The sequence below is a fragment of the Petromyzon marinus genome, chromosome 3, assembly GCF_048934315.1.
Source record: "Petromyzon marinus isolate PM22_M1 ecotype Great Lakes invasive population chromosome 3, UKy_Petmar_22M1.pri1.0, whole genome shotgun sequence".
Classification (NCBI taxonomy): domain Eukaryota; kingdom Metazoa; phylum Chordata; class Hyperoartia; order Petromyzontiformes; family Petromyzontidae; genus Petromyzon; species Petromyzon marinus.
Window position 1 is genome coordinate 18,565,422 of NC_133669.1, and position 6,000 is coordinate 18,571,421.

Below are 6,000 nucleotides of genomic sequence, written 5' to 3' on the forward strand. Positions count from 1 at the left end.
TATTTGCGTGCGATTCCTCCGGCCTTCAATCGCGTGGTGCTCGCTAGCGGCGCAGCACTTGCCCCCCGCGCGCCGCTGAAGGCGATACGGCGTGGGGGCTGGGGGACCTTTGCCTTTATGTCCGCATGAATCTGCGGGGCGCGCTCGTGGCACAGAGGGGGTGAGGCACGTGGGGGAGAGGGGGGGAGGGGGGGGGGCTCTCTGGGCGCGCGCCAGAGCGCGGCTGCCCGGGCGAGAGGTCATTCGTCTCCTCGATAGCTCCACAGCAGAAATTGCGCCTCCTCTTATAAATAGTTTAGCCGCATAATGTGAGACTGTAGCTCTCCCCTCGCCTCCGTCTCTCTCTCTCTCTCTCCGTCTCGCGTCTCTCTCTCTCTCTCGCTCTCTCACGCCGAGCCCCGCGGCTCCCGCGGATAGGGGCGAGCGTGTGGGTGGGAGAGAGTGAATAGGCGAGAGTGACTGTGCTTGTGCGTGCGTGCGCGTGGGAGGGAGGGAGGGAGCGGTGGTGGAGCGGTTATCACGCTGCGCTACGAACCCGGCGACCCGAGTTCGATTGCCGCTCACGGACCAACACCGGCGACGATTATTTAAATCGGAAACTGGGTCTCCGTTAAGTGGATTCAGGCTGAAATGAGCACCTGCTGCAATGTGTAAAAACATCGCCACTAGGGGAGACGAAGGCGGTCGGGCGTGGTGCTGGCCACCCGCCCCCTCGTGTGCCGTGCCGGTCTTCATAGGTAACGGCACTTGTTAAGGCTATACGGGGGGATCTTTGTCTATGTTCTGAGAGGGGGTAGGGGAGGGAGAGTGTGGGGGAGAGTGTGTGGATCTGGGAGAGTGTGTGGATCTGGGAGAGTGTGTGGATCTGGGAGAGTGTGTGGATCTGGGAGAGTGTGTGGATCTGGGAGAGTGTGTGGATCTGGGAGAGTGTGTGGATCTGGGAGAGTGTGTGGATCGGGGGTGTGTGTGGATAGGGGAGAGTGTTGGGGAGAGTGTGTGGATCTGGGAGAGTGTGTGGATCTGGGAGAGTGTGTGGATCTGGGAGAGTGTGTGGATCTGGGAGAGTGTGTGGATATGGGAGAGTGTGTGGATCTGGGAGAGTGTGTGGATCTGGGAGAGTGTGTGGATCGGGGAGAGTGTGTGGATCGGGGGTGTGTGTGGATAGGGGAGAGTGTTGGGGAGAGTGTGTGGATCTGGGAGAGTGTGTGGATCTGGGAGAGTGTGTGGATCTGGGAGAGTGTGTGGATCTGGGAGAGTGTGTGGATCTAGGATAGTGTGTGGATCTGGGAGAGTGTGTGGATCTGGGAGAGTGTGTGGATCTGGGAGAGTGTGTGGATCTGGGAGAGTGTGTGGATCTGGGAGAGTGTGTGGGGAGAGTGTGTGGATCTGGGAGAGTGTGTGTGTGGTGGGGAGCGGTAGGTTAGAGGTTAGCGCGCTGCGCTACGAACCTGGCGACTCGAGTTCGATTTCCGCTCACGGCCAACACCGTTGACGATTCTCGTGACCGATCCTGCAGGGAATGCCCTGAGAAAGTGCGGATAAGCATCGCCACTCGGGGAGACAAAGGCGGCCGGGCGTGGTGCTGGCCACCGACCCCCTCGTGTGCCGTGCCGGCCTTCATAGGTGCTCGCTAACAGCACTTGCCCCTACAGTCTGTTAAGGCTATACGGGGGATCTTTGTCTTTTTCTTGTTGTGGTGCGGAAAGGGGAGTGTAGGGGAGAGTGTGGGGGGATGGGGGAGAGTGTGGGGGGGAGAGTGTGGGGGGGAGAGTGTGGGGGGGGGAGAGTGTGTGGGGGGGAGAGTGTGGGGGGGGAGAGTGTGGGGGGGGGAGAGTGTGGGGGGGGGAGAGTGTGGGGGGGAGAGTGTGGGGGGAGAGTGTGGGGGGGGAGAGTGTGGGGGAGAGAGTGTGGGGGGGGGAGAGTGTGGGGGGGAGAGTGTGGGGGGAGAGTGTGGGGGGGAGAGTGTGGGGGGGGAGAGTGTGGGGGGGAGAGTGTGGGGGGGGGAGAGTGTGGGGGGGGAGAGTGTGGGGGGGGAGAGTGTGGGTTGGAGAGTGTGGGGGGAGAGTGTGGGGGGGGGAGAGTGTGGGGGAGAGAGTGTGGGGGGGGAGAGTGTGGGGGGGAGAGTGTGGGGGAGAGAGTGTGGGGGGGGAGAGTGTGGGGGGGAGAGTGTGGGGGGGAGAGTGTGGGGGGGAGAGTGTGGGGGGGGGAGAGTGTGGGGGGGAGAGTGTGGGGGGGGGAGAGTGTGGGGGGGAGAGTGTGGGGGGGAGAGTGTGGGGGGGGAGAGTGTGGGGGGGGGAGAGTGTGGGGGGGAGAGTGTGGGGGGGGGAGAGTGTGGGGGGGGGAGAGTGTGGGGGGATAGTGTGGGGGGGAGAGTGTGGGGGGGAGAGTGTGGGGGGGGAGAGTGTGGGGGGGAGAGTGTGGGGGGGGAGAGTGTGGGGGGAGAGTGTAGGGGGGAGAGTGTGGGGGGGAGAGTGTGGGGGGGGAGAGTGGGGGGGGGGAGAGTGTGGGGGGGAGTGTGGGGGGGGGGAGAGTGTGGGGGGATAGTGTGGGGGGGAGAGTGTGGGGGGAGAGTGTGGGGGGGAGAGTGTGGGGGGGAGAGTGTGGGGGGGAGAGTGCGGGTTGAGTGTTGGAGGCAATGATTTTCGATGAGGGTGAGGAATGGAGCTCCATGCGGAGCCGCCGTGAGAATTTGTTGGAGTTGGGGGCGGGGGGGGCGGGGGGGGGCTAGTAAGGGGAGGGGGGAGTTGACCGAAGAAGGGGGCTTCATGTTTATTGTTTGTGTGTTTGTTTATTTATTTAGTTGATTGTTTAATTGTGTTTTGTGATTCATGAATCACGATGTGGTAGTTGAGCGGTGGCGCGATGGTTGGCTCGCTGACCCCAGTTCCACGACGACCACGAACAGTGGCGAATATTTGAGCCGGTCACGGGCTCCCTCCTAGGTCGACTCAGCCATAAATCATTGTCTGGTGCGGTGGATAAACATCGCCACTCTGGAGACAAAGGCGGCCAGCCATGCTGCTGGCTACCAACCTCCTTCGTGTACCGAGCCGGCCTTCATAGGTGCTACTCGCGAACAGCACTTGCCCCACCACCCTTATTAGTCTATAGGCGGTGGGGGACCTTTGTCTTTAGGGCGGAGAGGGGGGGAGCGCGGACCTGATTGCCCCTCCCCCACATCCAGCCCCCCCCCCCCCACACTCTGAAAATAATAATTTAAAAAACTCAAAACATTCGTCAATAACTCGAACGCTTAAGGGAAAACATATTGATATAATAGACGACGATTCGGACCATCGACCTTCTTCATTGTCTCGGTATGGATCGATTCATCGATTGTTGTGTGTGATGGTAAGTCTATTGGCAGTGCTAAGTCTATGGGCACTGTTGAGTCTATGCGCAGTGTTGAGTCTATGGGCAGTGTTGAGTCTATGGACAGTGTTGAGTCTACGGTGCAATGTTGAGTCTATGGGCAGTGTTGAGTCTATGTGCAGTGTTGAGTCTATGGGTAGTGTTGAGTCTATGTGCAGTGTTGAGTCTATGGGCAGCGTTGAGTCTATGGGCAGTGTTGAGTCTATGGGTTGTGTTGAGTCTATGTGCAGTGTTGAGTCTATGGGCAGTGTTGAGTCTATGGGCAGTGTTGAGTCTATGGACAGTGTTGAGTCTATGGGCAGTGTTGAGTTTCTAGGCAGTGTTAAGTCTATGGGCAGTGTTGAGTCTACGGGCAGTGTTGAGTCTATGGGCAGTGTTGAGTCTATGGGCAGTGTTGAGTCTAAGTGCAGTGTTGAGTCTATGGGTAGTGTTGAGTCTATGTGCAGTGTTGAGTCTATGGGCAGCGTTGAGTCTATGGGCAGTGTTGAGTCTATGGGCAGTGTTGAGTCTATGTGCAGTGTTGAGTATATGGGCAGTGTTGAGTCTATGGGCAGTGTTGAGTCTATGGGCAGTGTTGAGTCTATGTGCAGTGTTGCGTCTATGGGCAGTGTTGAGTCTTGTGCAGTGTTGAGTCTATGGGCAGTGTTGAGTCTATGGGCAGTGTTGAGTCTATGGTGCAGTGTTGAGTCTATGGGCAGTGTTGAGTTTCTAGGCAGTGTTAAGTCTATGGGCAGTGTTGAGTCTACGGGCAGTGTTGAGTCTATGGGCAGTGTTGAGTCTATGGGCAGTGTTGAGTCTATGGGCGGTGTTGAGTCTATGGGCAGTGTTGAGTCTATGGGCGGTGTTGAGTCTATGGGCAGTGTTGAGTCTATGGGCAGTGTTGAGTCTATGGGCAGTGTTGAGTCTATGTGCAGTGTTGAGTCTATGGGCAGTGTTGAGTCTATGGGCAGTGTTTAGTCTATGGGCAGTGTTGAGTCTATGGGCAGTGTTGAGTCTATGGGCAGTGTTGAGTCTATGTGCAGTGTTGAGTCTATGGGCAGTGTTGAGTCTATGGGCAGTGTCGAGTCTATGGGCAGTGTTGAGTCTATGGTCAGTGTTGAGTCTATGGGCAGTGTTGAGTCTATGGGCAGTGTTGAGTCTATGGGCAGTGTTGAGTCTATGGGCAGTGTTGAGTCTATGTGCAGTGTTGAGTCTATGGGCAGTGTTGAGTCTATGGGCAGTGTTGAGTCTATGGGCAGTGTTGAGTCTATGGTGCAGTGTTGAGTCTATGGGCAGTGTTGAGTCTATGGTGCAGTGTTGAGTCTATGGGCAGTGTTGAGTCTATGGTCAGTGTTGAGTCTATGGGCAGTGTTGAGTCTATGGGCAGTATTGAGTCTATGGAAGATATGGGCAAAGTACGGCCCCTGGGACGTATACGGCCCGTTAGGCTTTTTAATCCGGCCCGTCGAACTTGTCCAAATATTATTATTAAATTAAATTTTACCTTTCTCCTGTAATGCCCCCATTTCCCTATTAGATGGCGCACTTTGACCGGGAGTGTGGTGTATAGGGATCGATTGGGCACATGATCTCGCAATGCATTGTGGGCCGTCAGCGCCATTTTCAGAGTTTGTTTACATTACTGAGTTAGATACGGTGCTCCCTTCACATTTTCGCTTTGCCCTGTGAGCCCTTCTGTAAAATGAGCGGATCAAGGAAACGAAAAGTGGACAATGAGTGCCGAGTGTTTAACACGGAGTGGACAACAAAATACTTTTTCACTGAAGTCCAATCGAAGGCTGTATGCCTGACATGCCGAGAAACTGTCGCAGTTTTCAAGGAGTACAACATCAGCCGTCACTTTGCTACGAAGCATGCTAACTACGCTAGCAAGGCGTCAACGCAAGAACGGGCGGCTGCGGCTTAGAGGTTGGCGACTAATTTACAGACTCAGCAACATTTTTTGCACCGACAAACTGCGATTCAAGAGTTAACTACCAAGACAAGTTTTTTGGTGACATTCGAAATAGCAACGGCTAGCAAGCCTTTCTCCGAAGGCGAGTTTGTAAAAGAATGCATGGTACAGACAGCAGACATCTTGTGTCCGGAGATCAAAAGCAAATTTGAAAAAGTCAGTTCATCACGCAGGACTGTGATGCGCCGTGTGGAACTAATTGATTAAAATGTAGCCAGCCATTTAAACAAAAAGTCTGATTCCTTTGAGTTATATTCACTAGCACTGGATGAAAGTACGGACTAAAAGACACTGCTCAGCTCTTCATTTTTATCCGAGGCATTGACGACAGTTTTGCGGTAACAGAGGAGTTCATGACCATGGAGTCCCTGAAAGGAACAACGCGGGGAGAGGACTTGTATAACCAGGTGTTTGCTGTCATCGAAAGAATGAAGCTACCTTGGAGTAAACTTGTCAATGTCACAACGGATGGATCGCCAAATTGAACTTGATAAAATGTTGGGCTGCTGAAAAGAATCCAGAATGAAGTGAAAGAGGAAAACCCTAACCAGGATCTTATTTTCCTTCACTGCATCATCCATCAGGAATCCCTGTGTAAGTCTGTATTGCAGCTTAATCATGTCGTGAATCCAGCCGTAAAACTTGTTAACTTTATACGAGCAAGGGGACTTCAG